This window comes from Hippopotamus amphibius, chromosome 13 (assembly GCF_030028045.1).
Source record: "Hippopotamus amphibius kiboko isolate mHipAmp2 chromosome 13, mHipAmp2.hap2, whole genome shotgun sequence".
Classification (NCBI taxonomy): domain Eukaryota; kingdom Metazoa; phylum Chordata; class Mammalia; order Artiodactyla; family Hippopotamidae; genus Hippopotamus; species Hippopotamus amphibius.
Window position 1 is genome coordinate 34,931,247 of NC_080198.1, and position 10,308 is coordinate 34,941,554.

Here is a 10,308-nt window from a genome sequence, read left to right on the forward strand (position 1 = left end):
ACATTAGTCTTCTCAAGAAGCAGGTGGTGGCAGCTGTTAAAGTGGAGTGGGCTTGTGGGGGAAATGGATGGGACGGAGTGGCTGCAGGTGAAGAGACGGGCTGGATAGGGGCAGGAGGGCTGCCATGTTGTTCAAGTGGGAGGACCCTAGGTTGGGGAAGATGGGTAGGAAGAAGAGGCCAGACCAAGTGGGTTACAGGGCTGCGGGAGAGGGGGAAGGGGATGTCCAATGAGACCTCCAGGGATGGAGAGCCTGGCAGAGATGTGAATCCTGAAACTGTTTTAAGTGCGTGTGTGTTGGCGGGGTGGGGCGGGGGTGGTCTGGACAGGAAAGAGAAAAACTACAATGATTTTTCCCACAAATGGGGGAAGGGGGCACCTGCTACACTACATCCCAGAAGGAGGACCTAGTTTGAAAACTGGTTAATGTCTAGGTTCCCAGCCCTGATGCCTGTGCCCTATCCCATTGGGGCAGGCTCTGTCCACCAAGCTGAACCCTTCAGGTCACACTGGACTCTCATTTGGGAACTAGGTCTTATGCCTTACTCTTTACAACCAGTCTTTTGTACACACTGTTCCCTGGGCCCGAATGCCATTTCCCACCCACCCCCAAATCTCTACCTGTCTTGGTTGTGTCCATTCAAATGCCACTCTTTCCTGATGCCCAGCTGTGAATCCATGGCACTTCCCTGACCTAAGGGACTCTATTCATTCACTTGCTTTGTGTCCTAGTCTCTACCCCCACCCCATGGGCTGGAGGAAAGGGTGAGCAAGGTGAGGTTCAGGTGGCTTTTGCTCACCTGGGATCAAGTTTCCTTTCTGGCTCCTCCCTCCAGGTCCACAGTGGCCAACCTAGCCTCTCCCTCAACATCAACAATAGGCCCAGCCTGTGCCAGGGACCACTGGAGGGAGGGCAACGAAGGGTTGCCTCTTGGGGAGCTCCAGGTCCAGCCACCAAACCTTTGCTTCCACACCCAGAGGTTCACCTTAGAAAATGGAAAAGAAGAATAATGGCTATCACTGACAGAGCTTCCCCAGTGCCAGGTCCTATGCTGGGTACTGGATGTGTGCAACCTGATCAATCCTCAAGACCCTTTAAGGTGAAGGCCACTATTAGTGCCACTTTTGGTGGTGAGCAAACTGAGTCTCAAAGAGAGATGAGGTCACTTACCCAAGGAGACACTGCTAGTAAGTGGCAGAGGCAGATTCAGACCAAGGTCCGCCTGGCTCCAAAGTCCATGTTTTACATCAAGGGTTCTCAGTCTCAGTACTACTGACCTTTGGGTCAGATAATTCTTTGTTATGAGGGCTGTTCTGTGCATTGGAGGATGTTTAGCAGCATCTCTGGCCTCTACCCACTAGTTGCCAGTAGCACTCCCCTTGCTTAAGTTGTGACAGATAAAAATGTCTCCAAAAAAGGAACTCTCCTACACTGTTGGTGGAAATGTAAATTGGTGCAGCCACTATGGAAAACAGTATGGAGGTTCCTCAAAAAAAACTAAAAATAGAATTGCTATATGAGCCAGCAATCCTACTCTTAGGCATATACCCAGAGAAAACTATAGTTTGAAAAGATACATGCACCCCTATGTTCCTAGCAGCGCTATTCACAATAGCCAGGACATGGAAAGAGCCTAACTGTCCATCAACAGCCTAACTGTCCAATGCATAAAGAAGAGGTGGTAGACATATACGATGGAATATTACTCAGCCAGAAAAAAGAATGAAATAATGCCATTTGCACCAACACAGATGGATGTAGAGATTATCATACTAAGTGAAGTAAGTCAAAAAGAGAAAGACAAATACCATATGATATTACTTATATGTGGAATCTAAAATACGGCACAAATGAACCTATCTACAAAACAGAAACAGGCTCACGTAGATACAGATTTGTGGTTGCCGAGGGGGTGGGGGGTAGGGGGAGGGATGGATTAGGAGTCTGGGATTTATCCATCCTATTATATATAGGATGGATAAACAACAAGGTCAGGAAATCATGTTGAATATCCTGTGATAAACCATGATGGAAAAGAATATGAAAAAGAATATGTGTGTGTATATATTTATATATATAACTGAATCACTTTGCTGTACAGCAGAAACTAACACAACATCGTAAATCAACTATCCTTCAGTAAAATAAATTTTTAAAAAATGTCTCCAGATACAGTCAAATGTCTCCTAGAGGGCAAAGCCACCCCTTGTTGAGAACCGCTACTTTAGAGCAGGGCTGGTGTTGCGGGAACAAGAAGGATTTAAATTAGACACCAGTAGTTACTTTCCTGGCCCTCAGCATTATGCACACCCATGAACTCAGCGGCTGCAAGTACACATTGGCCTCAGCCAATCTCTCTCCTCTGGAGATTCCAAGGGGAGGCGAGATGTCCTCAGACAAGGGCAGAGGGGCTGAGGCTGTGCAGCCCACACTGTGGCCAATGCAGAGAAAGGATGCAGGTGGGCTTGCCTCTAGAGACAGGCCCTGGGATCAGGGGACCCAGAGAGAACAGGCCTGTTTGGAGTCCAGGGAATCCAGGCCAAGCTTGGCTAGAGCCACTCTGCATGTTGGAGTTGCCCTTTGGCCACAATGGGAGGCCAAGGCATGGTTCAGAGGAGCTTGCTTCTGTGCTCCTACAACCTGACTGGCACTGACCTTAGAAGGACCTCCTGAGGCTCGGGAGCAAGCCCTGGCTGTGTCACATGCTAACTGCATGACCCTGGGCAGGTGACCACACCTCTCTGATCCTGAGTTCTCACCTGTGAAATGCGCTGATGACAGACCATGTTGGGGGTTAAGTGTTGGGTGAGATGATGTATGTGGAGCCTCAGCCAGGATGGACACCTGGTGAGGCTCAGCTCACATCAGCCAGGGGCACAGGTGAGGGTCATTTTGCCAAGTCACAGGGAAGAGCCCTCGATAGCCTCTCATGACATGGGGCATAAATCCCCAACCAGGGCTGGGGCTGTAGCAGTCACTCAGAAGTGGTACTTTCCCTTCTCCCCTCTCCAGGTTTGCAGCCAAGGAAACAGACCCATCAGAGGTAGCACTGAGCAGTCTCCAGACTCCTACCCCTAGCATCCACCCAGGGCTGTCCCCTGCAGGCTCCCTGGAGGGTTAGTCCAGGGGACAGCCAGCCTGACCCCTGCAGCCCCTACCCTACCCAAAGACCATGAACCCTGGGGGCCCTCAGACCCCTCCACAAGAAGTCCAGGACTCAGCCAGGCAATCTGGAAAAGGCCTGGACCTCCCTCCATCTCTGAGGCCTGCCCATCTGAGGGGGCAGGCTGGGGTCCCTCATGTGATCCCTGCCAATAGTTGCTCCTTGTTCTGGCCTCTCTGCCTCTGCTCCCTTTCTCTTTCTGCTTCTCCGTATTACGATCCCTGTCCCTGAAGCTTTGGCTGCCAGCACCATCCCCATCACACCCAGAGCACTGGGCTGGCCAAGGGAGAGTGGGCTCATGTTTCTGGAGCAGGAGGCCCAGGCCAGCAGGGATGATGCTCCTGGGCAACTGCTGGGGATGGCAGAGCCTGGACAGGTCCTGTTGGGGGTAGTGTAGGTGAGAAGGGCACTTGGAACATGGTCCAACTGGTAGCCATGCCTCAGGTCACCAAGTTGATCATGGGCAGGGATTTCACCCTCAGGCACTGGGTAGGCAGCAGGTAAGGGAAGCGGCCTTGGGGGTAGTAGTACCAAATGGTAGAGAAGTGCCAGGTCAGGGGCCTCAACAGGACAAGTTTACATCCTAACTCCACCTTGGACCTGTGCCTTAACTGTGTCTCAGCTTCCTCATCTGTGGAATGGAGAAGATAACAGTAATATTGGCCTGGTGGGTGGTTGAGAGGATGGAAGAGATCAAGTTTCTGGGGCACTAGGGGCAGAGCTCAATCCATGCTGGTGTTAACTGCCAAAGAGTTGGTGAGGCCAGCTAATGGTCCACAAGTTCTGCCCTCAGTACCTCTGTATTTGGGTGAAACTTGAGAAATACTTGCGGTAGACAAGGGGAATGTGTTTTCCAGGAGTTCAGGGCACAGGGCTTTCCTGGGGCTCTCACAGGGCAGGCAGCCCCTGGACAACCCCAGTCCTGCACTGACCACAGTGCAGCCCCTGCCCTTCTGAGTCCCCTCTTCCTGCTCCTCTATCCCTCTGCCTACCTAAGGGGCGTGGATGGGCGTTGGTGTTGTCAGGGGCAGTCACGAAGTAACAGCTATCTCCTGGCACAGAGACCCAGGGGACCTCCCAGCTCTCCAGCATCACCCCTACCTCCCCCATCACCCGCGCGCAGTAGCACCTCCTCTGCTCAGATCTCCCAAGTCTCGCACTAGGCTCTGACACCTGGGGAGTTGGAGTCACCCACAGGGCGGGGAGGCCCGCCGGCTTCACCAGCTTTCTCGCCTGCTCGCCTGCCTCAGACTCCCTCCCGCAGCGGGCAGCTCACCGAGCCCAGTTTGGCCGGTGGGAAAGGTGGAGCGGGGGTAGGGGTGGCCCCGAGCTGAAAGGGAAGGGAAGGACCTCCAGGCACACCCCGATCCCCATCGCGACATGTCGCTCCCCAGCAGCGGCCGCGGCACACACGCCCCCTCAGGCACGTCTCCCGCGCACCGGGCCCTGCCCCGCCTGGCCCCGCGGAGGCCTGTCCCAGCCGCCGGCGGAGGCGTCTGCCCCGCCACGTGACTCGGGCCCGGCTATAAAAGACTCGGCTCTATTCCGGGGTCCGGCCGCCACCTGGAGGCTGGAGCGGCGCCGCCTCCTGGGTCGGCGCGCCGGGCGGCGCCTCTTCCCCGCCCTTCGCTGCTGGCTCTGTCCAAGAGAGGCAGGGAGACGAGCACGCCCATTTCATGGATGGCGCAACCGAGGGCCTGGGCGAGTGTCGTCCAAGACACCTCAGCCCGCCCCCTACATGGGAGGACACAGGACTGCATGGGGGATGAGAGGCGGGGAGGGAGAGTCACAGAAACCTAGAAAAGTAATGAAGTAATGACACACATAGGCTGTTCTGATGAAAAAACAGACCAATAAGGAAAATAAAGACAAGTTTACAGAGAAGAGTAGAAACTCCTCATAATTGTGCAGATACTTTCGTCTCCTCAGACAGACGTACCTTCCACACTGTCACTGTATTTTAGAAATTGTCCTATTGGAAGGCATAATCAGGTCAGGCTTTCTGGAGGAGGTGGCTGGGAGGAGGTGTGAGAGCAATCTGGGACTCAGGCCCCTTAATCATTTTACGCTAGGACCAGGATGAGGGATCCTTAGCTCCTGACCCAGCCTTCACCCAGAGTTTGCCAACAATTCTTGGCAGGGCTGTGAGCAGGGGCAGTGAGCAGTGCCTGGAGAGAAGTGGTTGGGCCAGTTGGACCAGCAGAGCCTGAGCGAGGAAGGTATCCGCACAGCCAGCACCCTCCATCCTGGGTGCTGCTCAGGTTGTGCTTTGTTCTTACAATGCCATTCCATCAAGCTCTTAGCCATCTTACAAGGCCCCATGCAAAAGGTCCTCCTCTAGGGAGACTTCCACATTCCTGTCTCTAACTGAGGAGGTCCTCTGCTTCCTATGAGCCCTCTCCTCAATTCTAACCCACTCCCATCCCAGCTGTCCAGGGCCTCTCCTGAGGCACCAACCATGTGGTGCAGGGGCTCCAGAGTAGGAAGAACTAGCGTGCGGCTTCCACCTGAACTGGCTCTATGACCTTGAGCAAGTGCCAGCCATCTCTGAGCCTCAGTTTCCACATCTGGAAAATCCCCAGCCCTTCAGGCTGCTCTGAGGATGGATTGAAATGCTGGCTGCAAAGGGCTCAGGCCTGTGCCCAGCACTAGAAGCAGGCAGCTGGGCTGTTCATGTCCATCTCCCCCAGGCTGTGAGCCTCCCTGGCAGACATGCGCCTCCTCCCCAGTGCCCCGCAGCCTGTGGTGGGCAGAGACAGAGGTTGCCAGCGGAGGAGCCTCCCCAGGGGGCTAAGTGTTACCCTTAGACTACTTGCCCACTCTACCACCTTCACATGCCTGGGCCTTGCCTCTGCCCACAGGATTCTGCAGGCACGGGCTGTGGCCATCTTGGCCACAGTGGCTAGGCAGGTAGCCAGGCTGCTGAGCAGGCCTGGGCAGCAGGAATGGTGAGCCCTTGGGGCCAGAAACACAGCCAGTTCCCAGGTCAGCCCCTCAGGGCCTGTGGGCACTGGGCAGTCATCCCAGGGCAATAGAGGGAAGACTGGAGGAAGGCTGGAATTTCTGGATGGGGGTGGCATTTGAGTCAAAGGCTGGGATATATAATCTAAGCCCTCAGGGGGGGTCCATGTGGGGCCCTTTACACCCTCACTCTAGGCCAGTGGGGTGAGGACTCAGGCTAGCTGCATCCAGCTGCACCAAGTTTCCCCAGGTGGGCACTGGAACTGGGACCTCAGCTCCAAGCACCAGGCTTGGGATCACAGGGAGATGTGGGAGCCTTGCAAAGAAGAGAAACTTGACTTTCAACTTGGCCTCAGGTTTCACAACCTGGGAGCCTGGGAAGCTCATGCTGATGTCTGCTCTAGCTCTATCGAGTTGCAGAGCAACCATGCTGATCTATCCTTTGCGGTGGGAGCGTCGCATTCTTGTGTGGGGGCCACTATTTGCCTTGGGAGCATCTCTATGGAGGGAAAGCAGAAAGGTTGAGGCGGGAACTTCGGGAAGTGTGAGTGGGTTTTAGTGCTGCGCAATAGGGGCTGCAGTGGGAGTGTTCTGTGGAATCTGACTTTGGGTCCTTGTGTGTGCATCTTGGTGCCGGCTGGTGTGGATGCATGTGGGGGGGGGGGTGGGGATGCAGGGAAGCTGGTGACAGAGATACGCAGTCTTCCTTCATGTTCCTCAAGCCCCCTCCTTCCATACCACCCACACGAAGCCACTGGAATCTAGAGGAGAAGACTCCAAGGAAGCCTCCACTGCCCACCAGGCTTTTGAGAAGGCGGGCTGTGGCCAAACCGCAGCCACTGTGGGGGGTGCTGTGATGGGGGTGGTGCGTGGCATAGCAGTGCTAAAGAGGAAAAGAAATGAACTTTTCTTCCCTCGGGCAGAAGCTTTGCTCCAAGAAAGATGGGGAGGGGAGAAAGGATTCCCAGCCCCTGGGGTGGATCCAAGTGCGCCTGCACTGGGCAGCCTTCTGCCCTTTCCCTCCTGCTTAAGCTCCCCACCCCCCCAACAATGCTGCCACCCCAGCCAGGTCCCAGGCCATTGTGGAAGCTTGTACAGGTCTTTGTCCCCTCGGTGCCTCAGTCTCCCCATTCCTTTTTCTTTTTTGGCCGCCGCTGTGCGCTATGCGGGATCTAAGTTCCCTGATCAGAGATAGAACCCGAGCCCCCTACAGTGGAAGCTCAGAGTCTTAACCACTGCACCGCCAGGAAAGTCCCTCGGTTTCCTCATTCTGACTTCTCCATTATTTTGTCCCCACTGTCACTGCCCTGGCCTGGGCCACCAATGCCTTCGTCTGGCCACCTGCAGTCTTCTGTACTCAGGACCCCACCTCCCCACCCCCAACAATTCTTTCTTCTCTCAGTAGCTGCACACTCCTTCTGAAGAGTTCAGCACTGCTCACTCCCGGCCCCGAAGTGACCATGGATCTCTCGGGATAAAGGACAAAGTCTCGACATGACTATCAGGCCCAGTGTGGTTCAGCCCTGCCTCCCTGGCCCCTGCCAGCTCCCCAGCTCCTGTAAGGGACATTTCCTTCAATTCCTACCAGACAACATCCTGCACTTTCTCCCTTCCGGGCCTTTGCCCACACTCTTCCCTTTGCACAGTACACCAGGCCTAGCTAACTCCTTCTCAGTCTTCATTTAGGTTCTAGCTTAGTTACCGCCTCCTCCAGGAAGCCTCCCCTAACCCCTGTACCAGGTTAGGCAGGGCTCAGACATCAGGGCAGAGTGTGCCCTCGCTCCATGGGGAACATCACCACTGGGGGACTGGGGGATCGTCCTTCTACCTCCCCACCCAGCCCTGCCCAGGTTCCAAGCCCCAGCCCAACGCTTCACCTCAGCTTCCAGGTCTCTGAAGAAGAGAGAAGAGGGTGACCAGCGGGAAGTGAGGGGACACCCGGGGTGGGGTCTGAGGGTGACCCTTGCAGCTCTGGACTGCCTGCCCTCCAGGGCCTCGCCTAGGATCTGGCACCACCAACAGATCCTTCAAATTTGCCTGGGGCTTCCAGGGCTTGGGGGGCTCCTCCACTGATCAGGCCTCCTAGCCAAGCCCCAGTGCAAAGGGAACCCTAGCAGCTGAAGATGGGCCTGGCATTCTGGGTCTTGTCTGATGGGAGGCAGGCATGAAGTGAAGCTTCTGGAGAAGGACAAACCTCTAGGCTGGAGTGGGCCTGAGTGCGCACAAGTAAGCGAGTTTGTGTCAGAGGTGGGGGTTGTGGCAGAATGGAGGTAGACAGAGGCCCCTGATGGGCATGCCTGAGGAGGTGCCTGGGTGAGCACCATAGGCTGGAGGCTCACCCTGCAGTGCCTCTGACTTGCTGCAGGATCCCGGCAGGCCCCTCTGCCCCTCTAGGCCTCGGCAGCTCCAGCTATACAAGACAGGTGATAGGATGGGACGTATTATCACTAGGATGATACTGGCCCTTGCCAGGGACAGGCTGGGCAGTTCAAAACAGCCTCTCATTTAGTGCCTGGGGCAGCTCCAGTTTACAGATGAGGAAACTGAGGCTCAGAGAGGTGAAGTCACCACCCAAGGGCACTCGGCAGGTCAGGAGGAGGCAGGCCCCCAGGTCTGTGTGAGGTTGCAGCCTCCAGGCTTTCAGGAGGAGGACCTGATGGCTTCAGGCACAGGGGCACCTAGTAGTTAAACCTGGGCTGCAGGTCCCTGGGTTTCCCTCCCAGCTCAGCCCTCACTGCTTGTGTGACCACGGGCAGGTAGCTCAGCTTCTCTGAAACATGATGAAGAATAAAAGCCCCAGCTCTTTGTGGCCATGAGGATTAACTCAGCTGGTGAAGGCAGGGAGGAGGCCACTGCCTTCTGTATCAAGTCTCTCCCTCCTTCCCAGGTCTGCATGAGGACCTGCTGGGAGCATGGACAGGAGTGGGCCACTCTGAGAGGTGCAGGGATCAGGTCCCACAATTCCGCCCAGATACATTCTTCTTTTTACCCTTTTACCCCTTGGCTAGGAGCCTCCCCCAGGCACCATGGTGAGCTATCTGACTGCCTCCACCTGGGTACAGCGGGCATTCTGACCCCATCCCACAAATGAGGAAACAGCGGCTCAGGTAAATCCCCGCCCAAGGCCACACAGGTTGCTGGAGGAGACTGAGGCAGGAGCCCAAGGCATGGCTTGTCCACATGTCCTGCAGAGGGACCATGCCCCTTCCCTAGACAAAGGCAGGGTGCTGTGGTGGGGGCTGGGTCTGTTGCCTTCCAGTTGTTTCTGACAGGGGCATTGTTGGGATAATTTCTCAGGAAACTGGAACAGGGGCAGATGTTCTGCCTGGCTGAGGCTAGGCCCAGATGGCAGCCTGGACTTTGGCCAGTGTCCCCACCAGAGGAGGGGATGGAGTCCAGCATGATTTGGGAGGCCGGGCATCTGTTTCCCTCTGCCTGGCAGGGTTGCTGGGCTGGAGCGATGCCTGGGTGACCGCCCAGGGTCAGTCCCCTCTTCCCTTCCACCTGCCTGTGGGGTTCCCAGCCCACAGTGCAGCCCAGCCCCCTGAGCCTGAGCCTCCTGCAAAGGACCTATCCTTACAGGTTGTGTTGAAGGGCAGTGGCTGAGCTCCGGAGGCCCAGGCCTGAGACCAGGAGGCCCCTGGCCATTGGGCTGGCTTCTTGCAGCAAGCTCAGCCACTCAGCTGTGTGACCTTAGGCAAGTCACCTCCCCTCTCTGGCTTCAGCTCCCTTATTTCTGAATGGGGTTGTTTATAGCCTCTCAGAGGCTCAGGGAATGTAGGCAGAGGAGGGTCCAGAGCACTCTAGAGTTCTAATGAGCTCTCATTAGATTACTGCTATTTTTGTTATATGATTTAATCTTGATATTATCAGGGTGTATTTAGGGATGGGATGGGAAGCTTACATGGCCTGAAGCCCTCTGCATAAAACCTAAGGCTCTCAGAAGCTTAATGCAAATGAGTTCATCTAACTCCCCATCATATAGATGGGAGACTAAGGTCCCAAGAGGCAAAGTGACTTGCCCAGGTAACCAGCACCGACTCCAACAGAGCCAAGAACAGAACACAATTCGTTGTTCTTTCCCTCCTGCAGTCATTTAGCAAACACCTACTGTGTGGTAGACCCTGTACCAGAGCTGAGGAAGCAAGGACAGCTCCGCCACAGGGTGCCCCAGCCTGGGCCAC